Source organism: Podarcis filfolensis (assembly GCF_964270895.1).
Source record: "Podarcis filfolensis genome assembly, chromosome: 2".
NCBI classification, from domain to species: domain Eukaryota; kingdom Metazoa; phylum Chordata; class Lepidosauria; order Squamata; family Lacertidae; genus Podarcis; species Podarcis filfolensis.
This window is the reverse complement of record NC_139605.1, coordinates 23,664,968-23,690,561: the sequence shown is the minus strand read 5'-3', so window position 1 is coordinate 23,690,561 and position 25,594 is coordinate 23,664,968. Positions and strand designations below refer to the sequence as shown.

Here is a 25,594-nt window from a genome sequence, read left to right as displayed (position 1 = left end):
CCTGTCAATGAAGAAAAAGAAGCTAAAATTGTTTCTTTAAATATACAGAGAGATACTTCTAAAATACAGTGATAAAGCTAAATATAACACAGAATTAGTGGCTACATAACTGCCTTTTAAAAAGTGAAATCTGATTCATGAACATTCTCAGGATCATAATATTGCCGGGGTGTATGGGGTGTTAGGGGAGGGTTAGCTCCTCTGGTGGAGTACACGTTAAGGTCCTTCTCATGTGTTTTGTCCACCTTTGGTCCCCACCCTACATTCAGCTCTCACCTGTTGGCTCCTAGAAGCTGTCAGCATGCGGCTGTGACCACACCCTGGAAACAGCTTTGACTGGCCAGCTAAACCAAGTAGTCAATGGGTCTCAAACCCTTGGTGAATTAGGGACTTCCCCTGCATGCAAATAGAGGCTCTGATGGATTGGGTAGAAGAGACCAAGAGTAGTTCCAGTGGTCAAGAAGGCAGTTTCTGCACATGCTGCAGAGGGGGCTTGTCAACCTAGGAAGCCCATCTAGGAGAAAGAAAACTATGATCCTAAACCCCCGCTGCCTTGTGGGATATCTTGGGTAGAAGACAAGGCCAAGGAGTAAACACTATACAAATCCAGAGCGGAGTTCCTAAGATGGTTGGATGGCACCTTGTATGCCTCCATCTGGCAACGGCTGCAGCCAAGCTGGTGCCAAAAGTGTCGCTTTCCTTTGGATCACATCTGTGAGGCTTGGGGGGGGGGGTGTCTTGTTGTATGGGCAGCCCAATCCCTCCATACATACTGCACAGACGTGTGCCCCAGGGAAGTCACTTCGGTGATACTAATGCAGCAGTTTGACTTCACCCCAGAAAGTGAACTCCATTGTCTTGAAATAGACAGATGTCAACAACAATACTGCTGGACTGTATTTATGTTAAAGGCACATATTGCTAATCACTTCAGCAAAACTGGACTTGTTGAACAAATGTTTCAGATGTTGGAACGGGCACCAAGTTTACTATTAACAATTTAGTGGAACAGACCCCCCATGAGAAGAGGTTGACTCTCCTTTGATGTTTTTAAGCAGCGGTTGGATGGTCATCTGTCATGTATGATCTGGTTGAGATTCCTGCATTACAGGGGGTTGGACTAGATGACCCTTAGGTCTCTTCCAAGTCTACTATTCTGTTTCTATGATAATCAGGTGCTCAACTCTCCTCACACCCACACAATTATATTTAATGTTTCACATCCTATGTTCCCTCCCATGTGTACAACAGGGAAATAGAGCTTTGTCCTTGAGTAAATAAGGAATTTGAACCTGGGCCTTTCTGATCCAAGACCAGCATTCTAGCCATTGTCCCACAATGTTTCCTTTTGAAAACTGTGCGCTGCTCCACAACATAACTCCTGGGCAGGCAAACAGCCTTTGCTTGTTTGTTTGAAAGGCAAACATCAATAAGTGTTCCTTGTTCAGGTAGTGGTAGCTTTTATGGGATGGATGTTTAGGTAGCTCTTATGAATCCCAAAAAACAAACACATCTGAAACTGGGCATTAACCCAAGCTTTGCTCTTTTGCAACTTACTTCAATCCCACTCACAATGTATAGACAAGACTTTTTAAAATGCACCTTTCATTTTTAGAGAAGCTGCTTTCTCTCTCCCCCTCCCTTTTTGAGGTTTGGGGGTGGGCAAAAAGAAAAAGAGAAGCACAGATGTTGCCTCCACAGCAAGATATCCTCCTTGTTATATATGAACATAATATTATGGAAGTCCTGCAGAAAATCTGAAACACACTTGGGACATGCACCCAATCCAACTGTAACTGCATTTTTAAAAAAGGAATTTACATATGATTAGTTGCACCCGAACGAATAGGCATGCACATTCATATGTACTTCCTATCAAATCAATGTAGCACAGATAAGAGCAGTCATATTGATGTACATTCTGACAAACAAGAATCTGTATTGCTTTGTCTGTGGCATGGCAGAAGCAGAGGAGGGGCACCCCAGGAACTCTTTCACACAAGCCATAGTTTGTTTTAAACTGTGGCTGAATGTGACACGTGGACCAGGTGAATATCAGTTAATATTGCATGGTTCTTCAGAGATATATGCTGTGCATTTTTTTTAAAAAGTGCCTTAATTTAATGGTGTTATTTCATAGCATAGTTAACCTGAGATGCCTCTATTCTGAAGAGCAGATTCAACACACAGTCATTTATCTGTTTTTTTAAACTGTATTTACTTTGGAATTTACTTTGGTGAAGCAAAAAAAGCATGTCAACATCACTTTGCTGCATGCCTGAACATGTTGAGTTCATTTGGGTATGTACATGAGTGTGGCAATGTTAATGTCATGCACATGCTTGAATGCACTTAAACTATTTCAGTGCAAGTCATTCAATCCTGGAGCAGTCTAGGTAATTCTGGAGCATGCCTGAATATAGCAGAAGACTTTTTCTGATCCCTTGTCCTTTCTGCCTCAGTTTATGAGACTAGATCATAACATAGAATGTTGGCATGGAGCATATAACCACCAGCTGAAGAAACCATCAACAGCTCCATCAACCATCAGCCCCATATTCTCTGGAACAACTTAAGGCCTGTATGTCTTGAAGGAAAGCAGAAGTGAGGAAATCCAGGCCAGGGAGCTGGTGGCAGCAGCTCAGCCTGAAGTCAGCCTCACAATATCTGTTCAGAATATTTGTACCATTCGTTAATATTTTAAATTTTAATTGGATGCCTTGGCAGAAAGACAGTACAGAATTGGAACAAATGAATAAATAATATATTAATAGTGATCTTAGTTTCCTTACATAGTCAAAGTAGCACCATCTACACACAAGCTGAAGTTATAAGTAGGCTTGGGGGAACCCAAAGGTTTACTGAATGAATGAATGAATGAATGAATAGGGGGGACTCCTGGGGGAGGGGAGAAACCCTAAGGCAGCCAAAAATGAGGTCTGAGTATGTAATGCTGACTGACCTGTTTTTCTTTGGTGAGGGAAAAGGGAAAATTAATTGTATGAGAGAGAAAATAAAAGCACACCACAATGTAACGTTTTATTGTAGGTTCCACTTTCTTCTCTGATGTTTAGAGACCTATCTCGCACAAAACGTGGATGTTCATTTTTCTACTCCAAGTCTTGTCAAAATGGGGCTTTAGAGCTCACTCACTTTCATTGGTTAAGGAGACATTCCAACAGCAACTTCTCCAGCGCAGCCCCTCCTCGTGCTCCCTTCTCTCTTTCTCACTGTAATGGGCAAGAACCGGACTTCGCTTCATACTGAGGATAGAGGGGGAATGCAGCTGTAAAGTACATCACCAGCAAAGTTCTCCCTCCAACTTAGGCTTAGGATATATATTAAGCTTTGACTTAACTAGCTGGATATAACATTTATACGCACAGAGACAAAGAAACCTACCAAGATGTATTCACCACCCTGTTGTGAACGATCACTGTGCTACTCTTGTAACACTTCTGAGCTTTGCACAGGGATGGCAAGCATGAACCTCTTGCACTGCATGGCCTTTTGGCTTATTTACAACCTTGTGCTGTTATGAAAGCACATGCTGCTGCTGCAACCTTGCTGACGCTAAGCATGTCTGTGTCTGGCAAAGGTAAAGGGACCCCTGAGCATTAGGTCCAGTCGTGACTGACTCTGGGGTTGCGGTGCTCATCTCGCTTTATTGGCCGAGGGAGCCGGGGTACAGCTTTCAGGTCATGTGGCCAGCATGACTAAGCTGCTTCTGGTGAACCAGAACAGCGCACGGAAACGCCGTTTACCTTCCTGCCGGAGCGGTACCTATTTATCTACTTGCACTTTGACATGCTTTCGAATTGCTAGGAGGGCAGGAGCAGGGACCGAGCAACGGGAGCACACCCCGTCACGGGGATTCGAACTGGCCGACCTTCTGAATGACAAGTCCTAGGCTCTGTGGTTTAATCCACAGCGCCACCCGCGTCCCTGGTGTCTGTGTCTGACCAACATCCAAATGGGAGACTGGCCTAGCAGTTCTATGGACACCCACCACAAAATACAGACAGGATGCAAATGCAATTTATACCAAAGCCATACACATTATGTATGTGTACCTTCCAGGTGTTTGGCGCTCCAGTTCCCATCAACCCTGGCCAGCGCAGCTAGTGGCCCAGGATGATGGGAGCTGGGAGTCTCAAAACACCTGAAGGGCACCACGTTGGCTATCTCTGCAATGCAGCACACAGCACGTTGAGCAGTCCTCAGGCAATGCACCTTGGGAGCTGGGTCAACGATCCTTGATATGAGAGCAGCAGTTATTGGTTGCATGCATGTCCCTGGAGCTCCTTGAAATTCTTGCTCCATCGAACTTTGGTTCCTTCACCACCCCTGCCTCAGAAACCTGAACTCCGTCCTTTCAACTCCCGCCCTTTCAAGCCCTGTGCGGAGAATGCACCATTATGCGAGCGGAGGGGGGAGAAGAACGTTCATCCCAGGAGGAGAGGGAAATGGGAGGGGGGCTGGAGGAGGAGGAAGGGAGTGGGGACCAGGGCGGAAGAACCCAAGCATGGGAGATTGGAGGGGGGAGCTTGTGGACAGTACCACTAAATGAAGGAAACAGGGGTCGTATCTAACAAAGTGAGCAATGAGACCGTACCACAGCGTGAAGCGTTAAAAAAAAAAAGCCTTAAAAGAGCTGTGAGGTGAAAGGAAGCTACCTCCATCGCGACCCGAATACAGCTAGGCGCAATCTTTTCCTCTCCCTCTCTCTCTCTTAACTTTTCTTCTCAGTCCATTGCTGCCGTTAGGAGACGCCCAACAACCGTTCCGCTCGACTAGCTGTTATCGCGATACCATAAAAAAAAAAAGCGAGCGCGGGAGGGGGAGCAGTAAAAGAGGGCGACGGTTGAAACCGTTTGATTGGCCGTCTTCCTGTGAAAGGGGCGCGGCTACGCAAGTACTGCGCAGAACTGGCCCTTTTCCGCACTCGGCGCTCGGTCGCTGTCGTAAGCGGGCGAAGAAAGGGGGCGGAGCAAGTCGTTAGCGGCTCTTGGGAAGAAAACCGTTGGGGAAACCAGGGTGGGAGGAGGGGCAGGTTACTCTGAGGTGGTGGAGGAGGAGGAGGAGGAGGTTGCTTTCCCCCGCTCTATTTTCTTCTTTCTCCTTCGGTGAGAGAACCCAGTAATTCAGGTTTCTTGCTTAGGAGGCAAAAAAAAAAAAAAAAAAGGTGTCGAAAAGGTGTGTTTACCGTATGTAATGGTACTTTATAGCTCAGTATTTTCTTTTATAAGTTTCATATCAATTCCACTCGTCCCCCAACCAGGAATTGCCATTTACACTTCTCCATCTCTAGTCTTGGGTCTCTCTTTTCTTGCCCAACAGAATCAGCAGCTTATTGGGACTTAACGTCTGAGTAGACATACTTATGTTTGTGCTTACAAACTGCCAACCTCATAAGTAAGCAACAAGTGCAACCTTATGCAGGTCTAGTCAGGAGCAAGTCGCACTGTGTTCAGTGTGATTTACTCCCTCATAAGTGATGTGGGAAGGCATTTCTCCCCCTGCTGTTCACAATTTATAGCATGTTAAATACTTTATAAACATGCCAACTGAAACTGCCCTATAGGAAGGATCCTGCTGAATTGTTACGTCTTGGGGGTCAAGTGAAATCTCTGGTCAGCAAGTGGCAGGGATTGATGGACCAAAGTTTGCACCCCTCACTTTTACAACTTTGCCACTTGTGCCAGCCAGGGTGGAGAGAAAACTGTGGTGCTGTGTAGTGAAGAGGTTGACTACTGCTGACAGGGGAGGTGATGGTATCTTCCACCTGCCCAATGTTTCGGCTGGCAGATTGGGCTACAGCTTGCCCACAGAGCTTTGCCTCCGATGACAGAGTCAGACAGAGCTGTGCAGAAGGACACCTCTAGCATTGCAGATCAGGTGTTTGGGCTACTGTTTTACTGGTTTGACTTGTAAGCTGCTCTACCAATCCCTAGCCGCAGTTAGATCTGGTGCTTCAATAATATCATTATCAGAGATGTGATTGCTCCTAAAAGGGAATAAGAAATGACTTCTCATGTCTTTCCCTCCTTTAGCAGCATGACATTCTTGCCTCCAGGCCAAAAACGGTGGAATATTCCTGACTGTGCTTTCATGCAGTAATGGCGAATAAGCTTTAAATAACTCATTAAAGCACAGTTTAAGCTACTGCCATAACAAAAGACACATTGATCAAGTAGAAATGAAAGGAATGCCACTCAGCACTTTGGCATACCGTCTGCTATTTGGCTGGCTATCTTATAAAGTAATATTGTTAGGATTGGGGGGGGGGAATCTGAAGATGACTTACACATTGAAGATGACTTACATCTGAAGATGACTTACACATCCATGGTGGATGACCTCTTGGAAGCATCATTGTGGGAAATAGGCTCAAATTCTGCAGTTGGAACTGTCACTAAAGGTGGGTACTCTATTTGAGAGACCATGACCTTTTTAAATTTGTGGCTTAACTAGTTACATGTTCTACAATGAAAGTTTACATGTATTCTGTTCATTCATGAATGGAGGAACTTCATTAGCAGGGATGGAGAACCAAGGCGGTATGTGGCTCTCCAGACCTTTCTATCTTCTCAAACTCTTCTCCAGGCCACATCCCACACTAGATTTGCACATTCCTTGAGTGTTTTTGCTGCACTGCAGTGTGTCCTTGAACTTTGATTCTTGCTTGCCTGAATGGAGGGTTGAGGTGGGTGGGTGGGTGTGGGTGTAGAAACTAGCATACTGTGCAAAGGTAAAATTCATATTCTTTGCTGTGCCCACTTTTGTCTCTGGCTTCAGGCACAGTTGGCAATTCCTAGAAGGTGCCTAAAAGGGAATGTCTGCTCTTTTGGAGGTCAAGGATGAACTAACCAGAAACATCATTCCCCCTTTGCCTTTAAGCAGTGGCTACAACAGCAGCTGACCAACAGCTGAAGCAATGCATCAGACCTGGTAGTAGGACCTTCTTTGTTTGGGCTCATAAAGTCGGTGCATGTGTGGGCTGTTGCTGGGTCATCACCAAAGGGACACAGACCAGGGGCAAGAGCTGATGAATTTTGGTTGATAATGTTTGTGGCCTGATACATATTTTAGACCTTTACTGTAAAGCAGGGGTGAATAACTGATGGACATACATATGAACTTAGAGGCAGGAAAGGTGGGCATGGTATGTCCCAAATTACCTGGTAGGCCTATCTCTGTTACCTGGTGGGCTTAATTAGGCCTGCAGGCAGGAGGATCCTTGTCCCTTTCCTACAGGGCATGTGGTAGCAATTTTTTTAAAAACAAATCATTAGATTTTAAAAATATAGAGCATTGGCCTCTATTTAAAAATAGAGAACAATTGAAGAGCATTGACCTCCAAAATATTATAAACTGGAAATTGCCTCATTGACATAAGTGTTTATCTACAGCTTTAATGTCTTATGAAAAGACATTTGTTAATTTTAACACTAGGTGGCAGTTAAACACAACTAACAAAGTCAGAAATTGCTTAAAAATAATCACAGCACAATTTTTAAAAAACATTCTCAACCAGCTTGCTATTAATTATATTCCCCAAAAGATGTCATGGACTGATATTATCAGATATATACAAATAATTACAGGAAAGTAAAATGAAATCCTTAAGTATACAATGTGCGATATATTATTTTGGATAGTAATATGGCACCTACTCCTTTTTATGTTGATAATATTTTAGCTTGTCATTTTTACTAGCATTTAGCACAGAGCATTTTATTGTTATGTGGTTTCATTTATCAATGCCAATTGGTGCCATATGCCACTTTAAAAAAACAAAAGCGCTTCTAATAGGTTTGTTTTGTAGAGTGAGTTCTGAGTTGGTCTCCAAGAAATTGAAACAAAAGGCATCTCATTTTCAAGGCGTATCAGTTAAACCACTTACGTATAGAACTGAAAATATTATATATGCCCTTGGCAACTTCATATTTCAGCCACTTGTATGTATAATCTAATGAATGGTCTCAGAGTACATGGTTTTTGTATGACTGTTGAACCTAAGCACAGGAAATCATTGGAAGTTAATTTGAGTTTCCTAAGGAAGGTATGTGTGTCTATTTGCATGCCTTCCTAGCTATTATTTCTTCCTTCCCAGCAACTATTTAACTGTTTCTGCTTCTCCTTCTTATATAAACAACACTAAGTATAATCAATAAATAAGTACACTAAATATTGAAACGGGTTGACCCCTGAAGGCATACTCTTCCGTTGTCTCCCTAGACAGATGGACGTCAACTACAACATCAACCTAGTTCAGATGTCAAAATAAACACAAGTGTATTACTGCCTCCAACTGTGGAGGCAGAGCACAACCGTCATGGCTAGTAGCCATGGATTGCCCTATTCTCCATGAATTTCCCTGCCCTCTTTTAAAGGCATCCAAGTTGGTGGCCATCACTGACTTCTGTGGGAGTGAGTTACATAGCTTTCTTTTTATCTGTCCTGAATCTTCCAACATTCAGCTTCATTGGATGTCCACAGGTTCTAATATTGAGAAACCTTCTTGATAGGGGAGTTGTTCCATCCCCTTGATCATTTTGATTGACCCTTTTTAAAGCTTTTCAAACTCTACAATTTCCTTTTCAATGTTTCTTTTAGGCATCAAATTTAGTGTCATCACAATGTTTTAGCAATCATATGCATGGGTAAACGAGAATGTTTTTAAATTCCTCCTTATAGTCAGTAATCAGACAGACAGACAGGCACACTTCACTGTATATATTGGGAAAGAAGTAAATATCCCAGCAGCTTGAAACCTAGGCTTGATAGTGGCTGAGGTACTAACCACAGGGTTCTGGGTGGAATACGACAATTGCAAACTTCTTCAGCAATGTGCCACTAGCAAAGGGATTAATTAAGAAATTTTTACTCTGGTTGCCACATTGGAAATCCCATCAGAAGCAGGACCGTGATTCTTCTTGGTTCAACACATAACAATTCAGGAATCTCAGACCACAATTCAAAATCTGAATTCCAAGCCAGAGTTCATTTTTATTATATTAAAACTACAACTAGTATGGACACCTGTGACCAAATGATCTCCACATCTATAGGATGTGGAGTGATGCAGATACGAAATATGATTGCGCATAGGCTGCTCAGGTAGCTTGCACTATAGTTGCAGGGTCTGTGAGATTTGTTATTCCAGTAATTCACAACACATTATTATTTTTGGGTAACTGTTATATGTATGTTACTGGCACAATAAATATTTCTGTTTTAAAGTAAGTGGAGTCAGTCAGACCACGCTTATTTTTTGTGTATGTTGTGGTACTTTACATTGTGGGGTGTAGTTGACCTTACAGAGTTATTTTCTGTAAATGTGCATTCCTGAGCATGAGAGTCCTGGCCTGCCTTTTGAGACAACATCACTTTTTTGTGCTTAAGGGTTCATTCTGTTTCTGCCTCTGAAGGCAACCACAGCAATTCTCCTAAGGGCTCTTCTTGGACTATTGGCTTGGGATGCTGCTGGTTTGGAAGATTCCAGCTCCTCTTCTGAGGACTGATACCCAGTGATATTAGCAACAGTGAACAATTTCCCACAAAGCATATCTTGCCCACCATTGCCAATCATCATATAAACTGTGGCCAAAGCAAAAGGAGGATATGTATTTAACTGAATATGGTGAAAAAGGTCTATAGCATTTTTATGGTGTGCATCTCCACAAATGAAGGTTGGCCTATAATATTTTTACCAACAATTTAACAATAAACAAGCACACAAATAAATCATGCTGAGGTGCACCCATAATTGTGAGGCCTGAGGAGATTATAATGATGCATCCCCAGTTGCTGCCATTGGCTACATACTACCTGTGACATCAGAAAAGTACATGGCAGCTGAGTGGATATAAAGCTGGGCCTTTGTCTCTCTCTTCAACAGAACGCAGCAGGAAACAACTGACATTCAGTATTGCCCAGTCTTCCTGCACTTGGGAGGAAACAAATTGACAATTGGACAGACGCCATCATCTGGCTATGGTATGCTATGGAGTGATAATAAGGCAAATTCACTTGCTGAGCAGGATTGTGGCTTGAAGGTGTGACGGCACAACAATTCCCCCCCTGGTGCCATTGGCCCTGCCCTCACTTAAATATAGTGCACCCACCTCACAGAACACCAATTCCACAAATTCCTACAAACTACCCCAGATTATCCTGTGGGGGATCTTGTGTGAGGGCAAATTTAATAATTTGGAGTCTCAGGCAGGATTTGATCAAATAAACAGGAATGATTTTATTAAACAAAGGAAGTTTATGACACAAAGTAGTTAAAACATAAGATACTTCAGAGTATGTTATGTTATTTCACTTCAGTTCTTTCTCAGTTGTTGCACAGCTGTTGCTGCTTAATACCTTGGTTCTTCCTGTCAGTTACACACCCCTTAGACAACCCTACTCCTGAGGTACTCCAAGTAACAGACCCAAGGGATCACCACATCCCTCTTAACTGGTTTGGGAGTCTTCTCTTTTTGTAGAAGAATCTCTCCCCACCTGACTGGAATGAGTCCTAAGTAGACTGTATTCTCACAGCTTCTACTTCTGGTTACAGGTAGGTAGCCGTGTTGGTCTGCCGTAGTCGAAACAAAATAAATAAAATAACATGAAAACTCATACCAATAACTAACTTAGTTGGTCTCTAAGGTGCTACTGGAAGGAATTATTTTATTTTATTTATTTTGTTTTGTTTTACTTCTTCTGGCTCAGCCTCAGCCTCCCAGTTAATTCCTGGCCTAATTACTCTTCCAGGACACCACACACTGTCCTTCATACTAAACTCATGAGTCTCCTTTCTCTAGCTTTTGATATATTCCTCAGAGTGGATGTTTCTACCCAGAACCAACTCTCCTCTCACTCCCTATCTTCCAACCTATTCTCCCAGCCTCTATCCCAGGCATAGGCAAACTCCTGCCCTCCTGATGTTTGGGACTACAATTCCCATCATCCCTGACCACTGGTCCTGTTAGCTAGGGATGATAGGCTGGAGTTTGCCTGTTCCTGCTCTATCCCAACCTACAAACTGACTCTCAAAATCATTTCCTTTTCAAATCCCTCTCCTGGAACCCCGGCCAATCAGAGGCTGCCATTCAGTAACCGTTTTCTGGCAGGGAAAAAGAAAAAGAAAACACTTTGGGACCCAACCTGCCCAGCAAAACAAACTTTTCCATCACAGAAGGCAGCTGAAATCCATGGCAGATGGTGGTAGTGGTGGAAGGTGGTGAGTGGAGTTCACATTTGGAAGCTAGTAGATGTCATAAAGCAGAAGGAGGCTGATATTTGTGGATGCAAAGTGGTTGAAATTCACCTTCGGAAGCCAGTCAACAGAAGTCGGTGGAAATCTGAGCTGCAGCCGGGACAAGAATGTGAATGAAGGTACAGTGAAAGATAAATGAATGATGTTCTTCATGGAGGTTGGCTGGCATATGCTTGTGTTGTGAGTGGAAGAGTTTGAATGTGGTGAAAGCAAAGAGTGTACATGTGTGAATATGATGTGTGAAAGGAAACTGGTGGATATTCATGAATAGATGAAACCCTGGGAAGTTGGTGGGCTGAAGTTAGTGGATGGAGTTGCCAGGCAGAAGCTGGTGGAAGTGCTGGGTAATGTGATCAGATGGTACCCATCCTCTTTATGGCCTGTTTTTTGCTTCCATGGATGTCCGAGCCAGAACACCACCCCAACTCCGGTGAAAGCAATGAAGAGAACTGCAGAACTTGTGCAAGCCAGTTTATATTTCTAAATCACCCCCTCCCCCGAATACAGCTATGTGTATTGTCTGTTCTGTCTTTTCCTTCACAGATAATGGAAGGTCAAATACCAAAGTTTATGGTGTGACCCCACCCCCGCCCCTGTATGAAGGGTGGGCCGTATATTTTAAAATGAAAAATCACTGCTGAGGTGCCCCCACAATTTTCAGGCCTAGGGGGCTTGTGCTGATGCCTCCCCAGCAGTTGCCATTAGCTACAGACTGCCTCAGATGTCCAAATGGACATGGTGGCTGAGTGGAAGAGGCAGCTATAAGTAGGACGGGGAAGGAAGGAAGAGCCCCAGAAGAAGGTTGAGGGAACCTGAGGCAGGGCCAGCTGCCAACAGAAGGGAGATCAGGGTTGGCTCCTTCCTGGCTACTTGAGTTGTCATCTTACTGCTCTCTCATGGTTGCTGTGCCTGTCACACCCACTTAGCTGTAAAAAAAAACCCCACCTTATTTTGTCATGGAGAGTCCCATCTCCACATCCCAAATAAACCTTTAGGATACCTAGAATAGCATCAGATTTTTACTTTATTGGCAAAAGTTCCAAGAAACAAATGTCAAAGAACCTTTTTGAAGAACAATTATTCCAACCAGCAACCAATATTAGGATTTCAACCAATGAAATTCTTGTACTGCCTTTAAAATTAGTTTTAAAATCATGAACCAAGGCAAAGAAAGACTTCTAATGCCTGGATTGAGGGAGTCAGTCCAAAGAGTTTAGCCTTTTGTAAAAGGCATCATACTGCTTAAATAATGGCATGTAAGGAAAGGTCTTAACCTCTGAATACCTATTTTTTTTTTTTTTTATAGTATTTTTTATTGCGTTTCTTTCCAAATTTTGTACATTGCAAGTAAATGAGGAGTTTACAAGAAACCATTTTTTTTTTTTTTATAACAAAACAATAAAAATCAAAACAAAAATAATCCCAACTTGGACTTCCCCACCCCTTCCGATTCTGCGTTCTTTATATTAACCTTGTCAGCAATTTATTACCTTATGTCCTACCTTATTGTAACTTTTGCATGTTATGTATCTAAATTCAATATATTATATCACAATTTTTATACCTTTAAAATAAACGTAACATGTTCAATTCATATTATCTCCTTTTCTCTTTTATCACTTGATTTACTATTTACTTAATCATGATTGCTAAAGCGTATCATTTCCAAATCATGCACAATCTTAAGATTCATACAGTTTATAATACTTTTGCAAGTAGTCTTTAAACTTTTTCCAGTCCGCCTCAATTGTTTCTACATCCAAATCTCGGATTCTGCCGGTCAGTTCAGCTATCTCCATATAGTCCATCAACTGCGTCTGCCATTCCTCCAGCGTGGGTAAATCTTGTGTCTTCCAGTTCTTTGCAATGAGTATTCTTGCTGCTGTACTAGCATACATAAACAAAGCTCTGTCCTTCTTTAACACTTTCTGGTCCACCATGCCCAACAGGAAGGCCTCTGGTTTCTTGGGAAAGGTATACCTAAATACCTTTTTCAACTCATTATAAATCATTTCCCAGAAAGCCTTAACCTTTGGGCATGTCCACCAGAGGTGAAAGAAAGTCCCCTCTGCTTCCTTACACTTCCAACATTTATTGTCAGACAGGTGATGTATCTTAGCTAACTTGACTGGGGTCATGTACCACCGGTATATCATTTTCATAATGTTTTCCTTCAAGGCAGTACTTGCCGTGAATTTCATTCCGGTGTTCCATAACCTTTCCCAGTCTTCAAACATAATGTTGTGTCCAACATCCTGTGCCCATTTAATCATAGCAGATTTAACTGTCTCATCCTGTAAATTCCACATAAGCAGCAAGTTATACATTCTAGATAACAGCTTTGTCTTTGGTTCTAACAATTCTGTCTCTAGTTTCGACTTTTCCACCTGGAAACCAACTTTTTTATCCATTTTGAAAACCTCTTGAATTTGAGCATAATGTAGCCAATCTCGCACCTTATTTTTTAGTTTATCCTGGCTCTGCAACTTCCAATTGTCTCCAATTTTTTCAGTTAGTTCCCAATATTTCGGCCAGTAGGCCTCCATATTGGGTCTTTTTCGGGCCTTGGCCTCCACTGGTGATAACCACCTCGGAGTTTTACTCTCTAGTAAGTCTTTATATTTCATCCAGACTGCAAAAATTGCTTTTCTGACAATGTGGCTTTTAAACAATTTATGTGCTTTAACCTTGTCGTACCATAAGTATGCGTGCCAACCAAAAGCATTATTAAAACCTTCCAGATCTAGGACATCAGTGTTTTCCAACAAGAACCAATCTTTCAACCAGCAGAAGGCTGCAGCTTCATAGTACAACCTCAGGTCCGGCAGGGCAAACCCCCCTCTTTCTTTTAAATCTGTTAATATTTTGAACTTTATTCGGGGCTTTTTGCCCTGCCAGATAAATCTAGATATATCCTTCTGCCATTTTCCAAAGCAATCCACTCTGTCCACGATCTGTAAGGTTTGAAACAAAAATAACATTTTCGGCAACACATTCATTTTTATAGCTGCGATTCTTCCCAACAAGGAAAGTTTCAATCTTGACCAAATTTCTAAATCCTTTTTAACTTCCAACCAACATTTCTCATAATTATCCTTAAATAAATTCAAATTCTTGGAGGACAAATAGATCCCAAGGTATTTCACTTTTTTAACCACATTCAGCTCTGTTTCTCTCTGAAACCCCTCTATTTCTGTAATTGTTAAATTTTTGGTCAGAACCTTAGTTTTTTGTTTATTCAACCTAAATCCCGCCACCCGACCAAATTCAGATATAAGTTCAAGAACTTTTTTTGTACTGGATTCTGGCTCCTGCAGTGTCAAAACTAGGTCATCTGCAAAAGCTTTCAGTTTATATTGTTTCACTCCGACCTCTATCCCTTGTACCAACCGGTCCTCTCTGATCATATTCAGTAGCACCTCCAGGACTGAAATAAATAACAGAGGGGATAGAGGGCACCCTTGTCGTGTCCCTTTTTCAATTTTAAATTCCTCCGTCACCACATTGTTCACTATTAATTTAGCTTTTTGTTCTGAGTAGATTGCATGTAATCCATTCTCAAACCCCCGTCCTACTCCCATCCCTTCCAAGTTCTTCTTCATAAACATCCAAGATATGTTGTCAAAAGCTTTCTCCGCATCAATAAAAATTAACACCGCCCTTGTGTTCCTGTTAGTCTGCAAAAGTTCTAAAATGTCAATGATGTTTCTAGTATTCTCATATAAATGTCTACCAGGGAGAAAGCCTGCTTGGTCTTTATGAATTACTTCATTTAAAACTTTTTTAAGTCTATTTGCCAAAATGTCTGCAAATATTTTGTAATCCACATTTAGGAGTGAGATGGGACGGTAGTTTTTAAGCTGAGTCTTTTCAGATTCTGACTTAGGTATCAATGTGATGAAGGCTTCTTTCCACGTTTCTGGTGCCCTCTTCCCATCCATGATCTGGTTGCATACCTCCAACAAAGGTTGTATCAAATAGTCCTTCAGAACCTTATAATATTTGGAGGTAAGCCCATCCGGGCCTGGAGATTTGCCTAGTTGCATGTTCTGAATGGCACCTTCAATTTCCTGTGAGGTTATTGTAGAGTTCAAGATTGATCTTTTATCTTGAGTTATTTTTGATAGTCCATTTGTCTTTAAAAATTGATCTATCTCTGATTCTTTCTGGGGCCCCTGTGCATACAGTTCTTTGAAGTATCTGTGGAAACACTTCCTAATTTCTTCTGGTTTCTGTACTATCCTTCCATCAATCTCTAGATTTGTTATCGTATTTAGCTTTTGTCTTTTTTTCAGCTGCCAAGCTAGCAGCTTTCCACATTTATTTGCTGATTCAAAGGATCTTTGCTTCATCTGTTTTATTTTCCATTCAATCTCCTGATTGATCAATTTTGAGTATTCTGCTTGGTGGAATTTAATTTCTCTCAGCACCTCCTTGGACTTTGGTTTGGTTCTCAATTTTTTCTCTCCTTGGTGTATTTTCTCCAGTATTTTGTCCTTCTTTCCATTCCAGAGTTTTTTCTTAATTATATTCTGTTGTATCAGAAACCCTCTCATAACAGCTTTGCTTGCATCCCAAATCGTTCTTTTTTCAACTGTAGTATTCAGATTTATCTCAAAATAATCCTTTAATGTTTTTTGGGCCTTTTTCACAATCTCTTGATCTCTTAGTAGTGTGTCATTCATTCTCCATCTGAAGGAACCGGGTTGAGTTAATCTAAGTTCTATTTTCAAGGCGTTGTGGTCGGAGCATGTTTTTGGGCAGATTTCCACCTTTTTAGTCTTAGGTGCCAGCCCCCTGGAAGTCCAGATTTGGTCGATCCTTGACCAGGACAGGTGGGCCTCAGAGAAAAAAGTTCCTTCTTTACCTAGGGGGTTCTTTGTCCTCCATATGTCGATCAAATCCAGATTGTCAGTCAATTCGAAAAAAGTTTTGGGCAGTCTGCCGTCTGATGTTAAGTTCTGGTTGTAAGACTTATCCATATGTGTAGACACCACTCCATTCATATCTCCCATCATTATGATGTTAGCATAATCCAGATAGTCCAGCAGCGTCTCATGCAGCTTCTTGAAAAATTCTAATTTCCCGTCATTTGGGGCATAAATTCCTAATATCAATATTTTTTCTCCTTGGGTTTGAATTTCAATTGCCAAAATTCTTCCTTGTTCATCCTTAAATAAAAATTTAGGTGTCAGGCTCTCCTTAGCATAAATCACCACTCCTCTTTTCTTTACTTTGTCAGACGAAATAAATTCTTGGCCTAGTCTTTTATTAACCAAAACCTTCCTATGGAGCCTGGTCACATGGGTTTCTTGTAAGCAAATAATGTCCAATTGTTCTTTCTTCAATATGTGAAATAACCTCCTTCTTTTCTCCGGGGAATTTCCGCCATTTATATTCCAACTGAGTAGCCGCAGAGACATCCTGAACTATTCTGCCACACCTAGAGCGGTGTGTCTTCTTTCTCCTCTGGTTCCGAAGGTGCAGGTGTTGCTCCACCTGGGTTGAGTATAGGCCAATTAGCTGCTGCTTCTTTTTGGAGATCTTCTCCGTGGTCGTGCAGGAACTTTTGTAGGTCCTCTGGTGATCTTATTTTAACCTTCTTCTGTTTGTAGGTAAATGATAGCCCTTGTGGGAACTCCCACCTATAAGGAATTGTGTTGAGTCTCAGCAACTTAGCCAATTCTGAATAGGTGGCTCTCAAGTCCAATAACTGTTTAGGAATATCTCGGTAAATTTCCACCCTTTTCTCTTGTATCACAATTGAGTTTTTGAAATGTAGGCCTAGTATTTTATCTCTCTCTTCCCTTGATCTCAAAGCTATTAAGCAGTCTCTGGACCTGTCTTTTCTTACTAATCTTCCCAACCGAAAAGCCGATACAATTTTGAAATCACTTTCTTCTTTTAAGTCCCAGAACTTTGTAAACTCTGTTGTCAAAAGTCCAATCAGATCTTCTTGTTCAATTTCTGGGACTGCCCTTAGCCTGAGGTTGGTCTCGCGATTTTTCAATTCCACCAACGAGAGATAGGTTTGTTGGTCCCCTATCTGTTTATGGAGAGGCTTGACTTCCGCTTTAACTTCCTCGACTTCTTTTTTAGCTGATGTTGCAATTTGAGCGGCTTCCCCTGCCAGTTTACGATTCTCTTCTGTTGCTCCTTGCAATTTTTCAATTGCTAGGTTATGTTGGGAAACCTGATCTGTCAATTTCTGGATCGAGGATGTTGCTTGATCAATTTTTATTGATTGGTTATCAATTTTTTGATTTATTGCTGACAATTGTTCCAAAACTTGTTTCAGTATTCCCTCAGCTCCTCCTGCTGCCATATCTTCCTCTTCAGATCTTTCAGGCTTTTCGTTAACCTCTGAATACCTATTTTGTAATGATCATATAAAAGTACTATTTAAAAACAGGCAATAATAATAATAATATTTTTTTATTTATACCCCGCCCTCCCCAGCCAAGGCCGGGCTCAAAGCGGCTTACAAGCAATAATAAAAACAAGATGAATGATTACAACTTAAAAACAAAAATAAAAAACAACATTAAAATAATGGAACATTAAAATATTAAAATGTAGCCTCATCGCAGGAGGAGAAGGAAAAGAAAAAAGAAAGAGGGAGGGAGGGAATCAAATTGGCTCCAAGCCAAAGGCCAGGTGGAACAACTCTGTCTTACAGGCCCTGCGGAAAGAAATCAGATCCTGCAGGGCCCTGGTTTCATGAGGCAGAGCGTTCCACCAGGCCGGAGCCAGAGTTGAAAAGGCCCTGGCTCTGGTTGAAGCCAATCTAACTTCCTTAGGGCCTGGGACCACAAGGGTGTTGTTATTTATGGACCTTGAGACTCTCCGTGGGGCATACCAGGAGAGGCGGTCCCATAGGTACGAGGGTCCTAGGCCGTGAAGGGCTTTAAAGGTCAAAAGCAGCACCTTAAATCTGACCCTGTACTCCACCGGGAGCCAGTGCAGCTTGAAAAGCACTGGGTGAATATGCTCCCATGGCAGAGACCCCGTGAGGAGCCTCGCTGCAGCATTCTGTACCCGCTGGAGTTTCTGGGACAGCTTCAAGGGCAGCCCCGCGTAGAGCGAATTACAGTAGTCAAGCCTGGAGATGACCGTTGCATGGATCACTGTGGCCAGGTCGGGGCGGGAAAGGTAAGGGACCAACTGCTTGATGCGGCGAAGGTGGAAAAATGTCGCCTTGGCTGTTGCTGTAACTTGCGCCTCCATGGAAAGGGAGGCGTCAAGGATTACACCCAAACTCTTAACGGAAGGCAATGGCACTAATTGGGGCCCCGCAAGAGAAGGGAGTTGGTCCCTCATCCCCATGCCATCCCGACCTAGCCATAGGACCTCTGTCTTCGAAGGATTTAGTTTCAATCGGCTCCCACGAAACCATCCAGCCGCAGCTTCCAAGCATCTGGTCAGTGTGTTCGGGGCCGAGTCGGTGTGGCCATCCATCAGCAGATAGAGCTGAGTGTTATCAGCATATTGGTGACAGCCCAGCCCAAAGCTCCGGATAATCTGGGCAAGGGGGCGCATAAAGATGTTAAACAGCATCGGGGAGAGAATTGCGCCCTGCGGCACTCCACACACCAAGGAGTGGCGCGACAACATTTCCCTCCCTAGTGCCACCCTCTGTCCCCGACCAGAGATAAAAGAGCACAACCAGTTACGGGCTATGCCCTGTATCCCCACGTCTGCGAGGCAGTGGTCCAGAAGATAATGATTGACCATGTCAAAGGCTGCTGACAAATCTGAAAGGATCAGCAGTCCTGACCCGCCTCGATCCAGTTGTCTACGGAGATCATCTGTTAGGGCAACCAGAGCCGTCTCCGTCCCAAAACCAGGATGGAAACCGGACTGAAATGGATCTAATGCCGATGTTTCCTCCAGAAACCTACCAAGCTGTTCAGCAACCGCTCTCTCAATTACCTTACCCAGGTATGGAAGATTTGAAACTGGGCGGTAATTGGATAGGTCTAAGGGATCTGATGAAGTTTTCTTTAAGAGTGGACACACCACTGCTTCCTTCAGTTCCCCTGGGAATGTCCCCGTGTCAAGGGACAAATTGATAATTTCAACCAGGGGGGTCGGCGCAACATCTGGACACTCCCTAATCAGTCAAGACGGGCACGGATCAAGGAGGCAGGTGGTGGGCCTACCAACTTGGACGAATCTATCCACATCAGTAGGGAGTATCCGATCGAAATGGTCCAACACTGGACCTGAAGTCAGTCGAGGGGCCTCCAGTTCAGTCACTGTATCTAAATTGGCAGGGAGGTCACGGCGGAGCAACAGGACTTTCTCCGCAAAAAAGCTCGCGAATGCCTCACAGCTGTGGGTCGAATTTGTGCTTAAATTTGGTTGTCCTCCTAAGGACATAATTATTCTAAAAAGTTGTGCCGGGCGAGAGCTAGCGGATGCAATGGAAGCTGCAAAGTAAGATTTCTTAGCAGTTTTCATAGCCATCTCATAGGCTTTCATAAGCGTCCTATAAGATGTTATTGAGGCTCCGTCACGAGTCCATCACCATACTCGCTCTAGCCGTCTGAGATCCTGCTTCATTTTCCGGAGCTCCTCAGTAAACCAAGGTGCCCAGTTTTGACGGGGTCGCAGAGGGCGCTTAGGCACGATCTCATCAATGGCTGCCAAGAGCCAGTTATTCCAGTCCTCAACAAGGTCATCTAATGAGTCGCCAGGAGGAGCAGGGTTCCGCAAGGCTTGTCGGAATCTATCAGGATCCATCAGTTTTCGCGGACGAGCCCAAATAGGTTCGCCACCCGAGCCGGGGAGGAGCGGGAAGTCAATCTTGGCTTTCAGAGCCTAGTGATCAGACCATGGCACTTCCACAGCGGGGAGCATGATCACATCTATGCCAGCCCCAAAGATCAGATCCAGCGTGTGGCCTGCTTGATGAGTGGGGCCCAAAACAAACTGGGAGAGCCCTAGTGTTGCCATGGAAGTCACTAGGTCCAGAGCCTGTGAGGAGGGAGTGGCATCGGCATGGACGTTGAAGTCTCCCAAAACCAGTAGGTTTGGGAACTCCCAAGGCCCAGCCCGCCACCACCTCCAGCAGGTCTGACAGGGTGGCTGCAGGTGTGCTGGGTGGTCGGTACACCAGCCAGACAGCCAAGCTCTCCTTGGTGCCCCACACGAGACCAACACATTCAATGCCGGAGATCGCCGGTGATGCCAGAGCTCCGAAAGAGCAATCCTCCCGGAATAATAACGCTACTCCTCCCCCCCGACCCACAGTCCGCGATTGATGGAGGACAGAGAAACCTGGGGGTGTTATCTCATGTAGGGAGACTACTTCGCCTTCCCGTACCCAGGTCTCTGTCACACAAGCCAGGTCAATCCCCTGCGAGACAAAAAAGTCACGCATGGTGGCGGTTTTGTTGCCTATGGACCTGGCATTGCACAGCACCAATGACGGAGGTGTGTAATCCTTGCTCTCCCTACCCTCATCCCTTGGGATGGGGCGTAGATTGGAAGGGGTTCGAGGATCACTGCATCTCAAAACCCTTCGCCGATAGAGAAATCTAGCCCCACCGCCATTCCAAAATGTTAACACTGCATTAAGACACAATTTGTGCCTGGATGTTTCGTTAACATTAACATGCATGCATTTTGGAGCAAGAAGCCAAGCAAGGATTCTTTATTACATAAAAAGTTGATACATCACACTGACAAGGAATACCACAGTGTAAATGTTAAAAAATCAGTATAGATCTCTCCCTCTGTACGGCAGGCTATATCTGGAATAATAGTACAGTGGTACCTCAGTTTACAGACTTAATCTGTTCCTGAACCAAAACCAAAACCGTTCTTAATCCGAGGCGAGGCGTGCTTTTCCTAATGAGGCCTCCCGCCGCCGGTGCCCTTCCACCGTTTGGCTTCCATTCGTATACCGAGGTAAAGTTCTCAAACCAAGAAGCTATTTCCGGTTTTGCGGAGTTTGTAAACCAAATCGTTCTTAAACCGGACTGTTCTTAAACCGAGGTACCACTGTACTGAAGACATCTAATTTCAAAAGGTTAATGATGCCTTTGTGTAAGAGGCTTGTAGGACTCACAGAGCAGAAAATAGTCTTAACCATGCTTTGCACTCGAGAAATGCAAAGGTGAGCAGTTGGTACAGTGTGCTTCACATTAACAGTGTGCTTCACATTCACTGTTAAATATGGCCTTTTCTGTCAGTTCCCTTGTTTTGCAGCATTTTTAATCAAGGAATGTGTTTATAAGAGGACAGTGCATTTGATCTTTGTTTAGAGTTCTTTATTTATATGGAGTTATAGTGTATGGAGTATTGAGTGGAATTTCCTTTTAGGCATAATATAGGAATGTGCTCAAAACAGCTCCTCCCTGTTGAGGTAGGATCACTTAACATCAGGTAGTGTTTTTATTACATTGTGTAACTTTCTACCCCCTCCAGCAGTTGGCAGTAATGAGGGATGGAAAGAGTACTCCTAAATATTGAAGTGTCCCCCACAATGCTGTGGACCCATATCTGCCTACCTTACTTCTTGTGCTCTCCTACGTATTATATATTTTTAAATTTGGCTTTGAATGGGGCGCCCTATGTCCATTCAAGATGCAGACCAAGCTATAACATTAGTAGGCCCAAAGTCCACAATGCTTTGTGCAGAGCCAACGTGAGCTGCAATCCTATGCATGCTTACTTGGGAATAAGCTCTGCTGAACATAGTGGGTCTTTTGAGTAATCGTATTTCGCTCAGGCTGGATTTGAGGCTGAAGCATATAGTATCTGTGAAAGCCTACAGTTAATATTACAGGAAATAAAGTAGAACTGGCTGTCATTCCCAGATAATTAATTGAGTTTACAATCAAGATCAGCTTTGGAGTGCAGAACTTGCCCAGAGAGTCTAATCTCTCTTTTATTTAATATAAAATGGTTTTCTGTGTTCTTGTAGAATAGTTCAATGAAACTCAGATTGAAGTAGATAACAAGAAATAGCAAACCTAAAACTTCTACTGTTCCTAAAGGGCTTTGTATCTCCAATTAACAAGTCAAGACCAGAGTCATCTCTCATTTTCAGAGTGAACAGATGGCACAACTGTTGGAAGATCAGACAGAAGAATCTAATAAAGTCAAAAATCTGCTCTCAACACCTGTGTGTCTCATAAAACGGTGAAAAATTCAAAGTCCTGAAAATAGTTGTTAATTTTTTAGATTTTAATCCCAGAAAATATACCATCTTCATCCATCCATGTTCTTTTAATGAAAAAAAAAAAATCAGTTTGATTTCAAAAGAATAGCACACTGCTAGGGAGAGTAATTGAACAAATGACAACTGGATTTTGATGCTTTCGTTTGTATTTTTATTATTAAAAAATCATTAGTTTTCCAACATACCCCCAATAATAGCCAAAATATAACAGTAATTAATTCCCAAATTATACAATTATCAAAGAGCCATTTTAGTTAAAATGACTCCCCACATGATGGTTTGAGTGCATTTCTAATCTTACATTACTGCGTTCCATAAGCTTAATTAATTTCAGTTACATTTCAGTTATAATAATAATCCCTTAGTCAACAGCTACATAATTAATGATTTCCATTCCTGATGTTACAAAATATAAATTTATAAAGCTTCAAATGAGGAACTCAAACTATTATCTTTATTCTGTCCTGCATGTGAAAACTGTTATATCCCCAGAGATTCCTTCTGTCCATATATGGTGTTATCTCTTTCACTTCCCAGCTGTTGTTTCCTCCCATCGTGACTTGGGGTCGAACTTAATCTCAAAGTTTCTCAGAGGTTTTATATCTCCGTCCCTTGTTTTGATGTCTCAGAACAGGTGACAGTCTGCTAGAAACCATTCTGTCTCACTAGTAAAACATGTCACAGATCTTCGCCATTTCCCCCTCAGCCTAGGAAAAGGTGGGCAGTTTTTGAACGTGCTGAAGATTTAATACTCCTTTCCAACTCCCAGAATCCCTACAGTGGTCTTATCACAGCCCCCAAATCCTTTTCTTTCCAGCAAGAGATTTATGGCCCAATTAAACTTTATCTTAAATTACATTCCGTCAGTAGCACACACAAATCTCAGTCTCTTTTTTCTGTTGTTTTTAAACAGAAGTGAGGGGAATTATTCTGTCTTTCCTAAACAGTCATACATGAGCTTCCCCCCTCCTTTCTTCATTTCAGATCACACAGTTTCCATTTTTGCTTGTTAATATCAATATTGCTCCAACGTCCCTTCCTCACTTGTAAATATAATTTTATTTTATATTCCGGAGATGGCTGCCGAATCATAAATATATAAAAGAAGCTTAGAATAAACAAACCATGGGCTTCCCTCTTCCCAACCGAGTCTTACGCTGAAGAAAATCTTATTTCAATTCAAACCTTTGATCCATGTAGCTGGTATATTCAACAGTATGTTGTAAGCCTTTTCCATCATGCACCGGTACTTTAAAGCCAATTAAAGATCCAATTAAACTGAGAACCTCTGCTTCTTAATGGCAGTGTTGGAGGATTTTCGCCAGGTGGAGTGCTTTTGCCTCCCACATTCCATGCTGGAGTGAGAACCAGGTACTGAGATGAACTGCAAGTAAAGCCCTTTTGCAAGGACGATTTACCCTCAGTCATCCCTGTTTTTAGTTCTCTGATGATCCCCCATTGTCGTGGGAGCTGCTTCCATTAAGGCAGGTGGGACTGGAAGCCTTGATGCTTCCCTTTTTAATTCACAGAAGCATCAAGGGCCATTGATTGGCAGCGAAGACAAAACATAAACCAGGGGTGATCAATAAAGACTGAGTTAATCTGAGCACAGGAAACATTGTCAGGAGCTGGCTGCCTAACACAACAGCATTGATTTTTTTAAAAAACTAAGTCACTAGTTTCCTGAAGAAGCAGCTTATGACATTTAAACCCACTGCATACAAATGGCATGGTTACTTATAATTAAATATGACTATTAGCAGAGTCTGGAATCTTAAAGTCATTAGCTGTTGTTACCTACAATGTTGGGATTTCCTGATGCAGTTAGTTAACTGAGCCTTATCGCCACTAGTAGGAAGTGTTGGGAACAGTTAATTATACTGTAGCTTCTCTAATTACACGTGAAGCAGCAATAGCAGGGCAGCAGCCCCACTGACTTCAATATTAAAAAGTTTTAAGTATTTCTTTTCTACACAGTCCTTTCAAGGATACCATGTATTTCACAGTTGTCTAGATTTATAACTAGCTACCTCAGTTCAGAAAGAGAGACCTGCAGGTTCAGTGTCCCATGACTGCTGATGCAGATGGTGCTCCTGAACATGTATGCCTGCTGCAGAACTCCCATGGGAAGTGCATGAGCATATTGTTTCTCATAGCAAGCTACTGTTAAATGAAGTACTTTAAGCTTTTATCTTATTACTGGATAGCAATAAAAGAGGATCAGACAGAGTCATGGAGGATAAGGCACTCAGTAGCTACTAGCTATGATTGCAGTGTTGTACCTCCAATCTCAAAGGCAGTATGGTTCTGAAGACCAGTTGCCAGAAATCACAAGTAGGGAGAGTGCTATTGCACTCAGGTCCTGCTTGTGGGCTTCCCATAGGCATTTTGCTGGCCACCGTGAAAACAGGATGCTGGACCAGATGGGCTTTTCATCTATCAAGCAGGACTCATTATTGCCAGCATGATGTCCAGTGAATTGTGGGAACATACTTTGAGACTAAACTATGAGATGTGTGAATTCTTGCATAAAATAAGCAGCTTATTTTTATTTGCCCCATACATTGGGGAATATATATTATTGCTTTTCAAAGAGCTGGTTGTTGCTCACTTCTGTGCATCCACATTCAATGCTGACAGTTGGTTCCCTGACTTCTTAAGCATGGCAGCCGTTGCCTATTTTCTTACTGTGAATTATGCTGGTTGCTGGATACAAGCTAGGTTTGACTTAGAGTGGGGATTAGCATTGGAGTTGCTGATGTCATAAATGTATTGAAAGCAAACAGACTGGTGATGGTATGGAATATTATTTATATTTCCTGCAAAACACTGGGTAAGTTGAGTATCCTGGAACAGCTTGACTTGATGGGCCACCCAAGGATATTCATATGTGAACAAAAAGATGAACCTGGATTTTCTCCCTCCAGACCCAATATTTTATCAATAACTCAATACCCTTTAAATCAAGAGGTAGACCACACTTTCAGAGTTGAGGGCCACATACTCATGCTGATGACCAAAGCAAAAATGGGTGGGTGACCCCTTCTCTTTTTTTGCCCTTCCTGTTCTTTATCTACCCATCTTCCTTTCATTTTTTCTCTCACACATCTGTATACACAAGCATTAAA

General features: G+C 42.6%; 1 long non-coding RNA gene across 2 annotated transcripts in view; it reads left to right on the top strand.

Annotated features, from left to right (window-relative positions):
- Positions 1-5,010: 5,010 nt before the first annotated feature.
- The window catches only part of LOC310757353, a 43,456-nt gene continuing 22,872 nt past the window's right edge, over positions 5,011-25,594 (top strand). The window contains exons 1-2 of one of the 2 annotated variants that reach the window (XR_014545092.1): positions 5,011-5,139; positions 9,905-10,025. This is a non-coding gene — a long non-coding RNA (uncharacterized lncRNA). The remainder of the gene's footprint in view (positions 5,140-9,904; positions 10,026-25,594) is intronic. The other variant, XR_014545093.1, reaches the window with a different exon arrangement.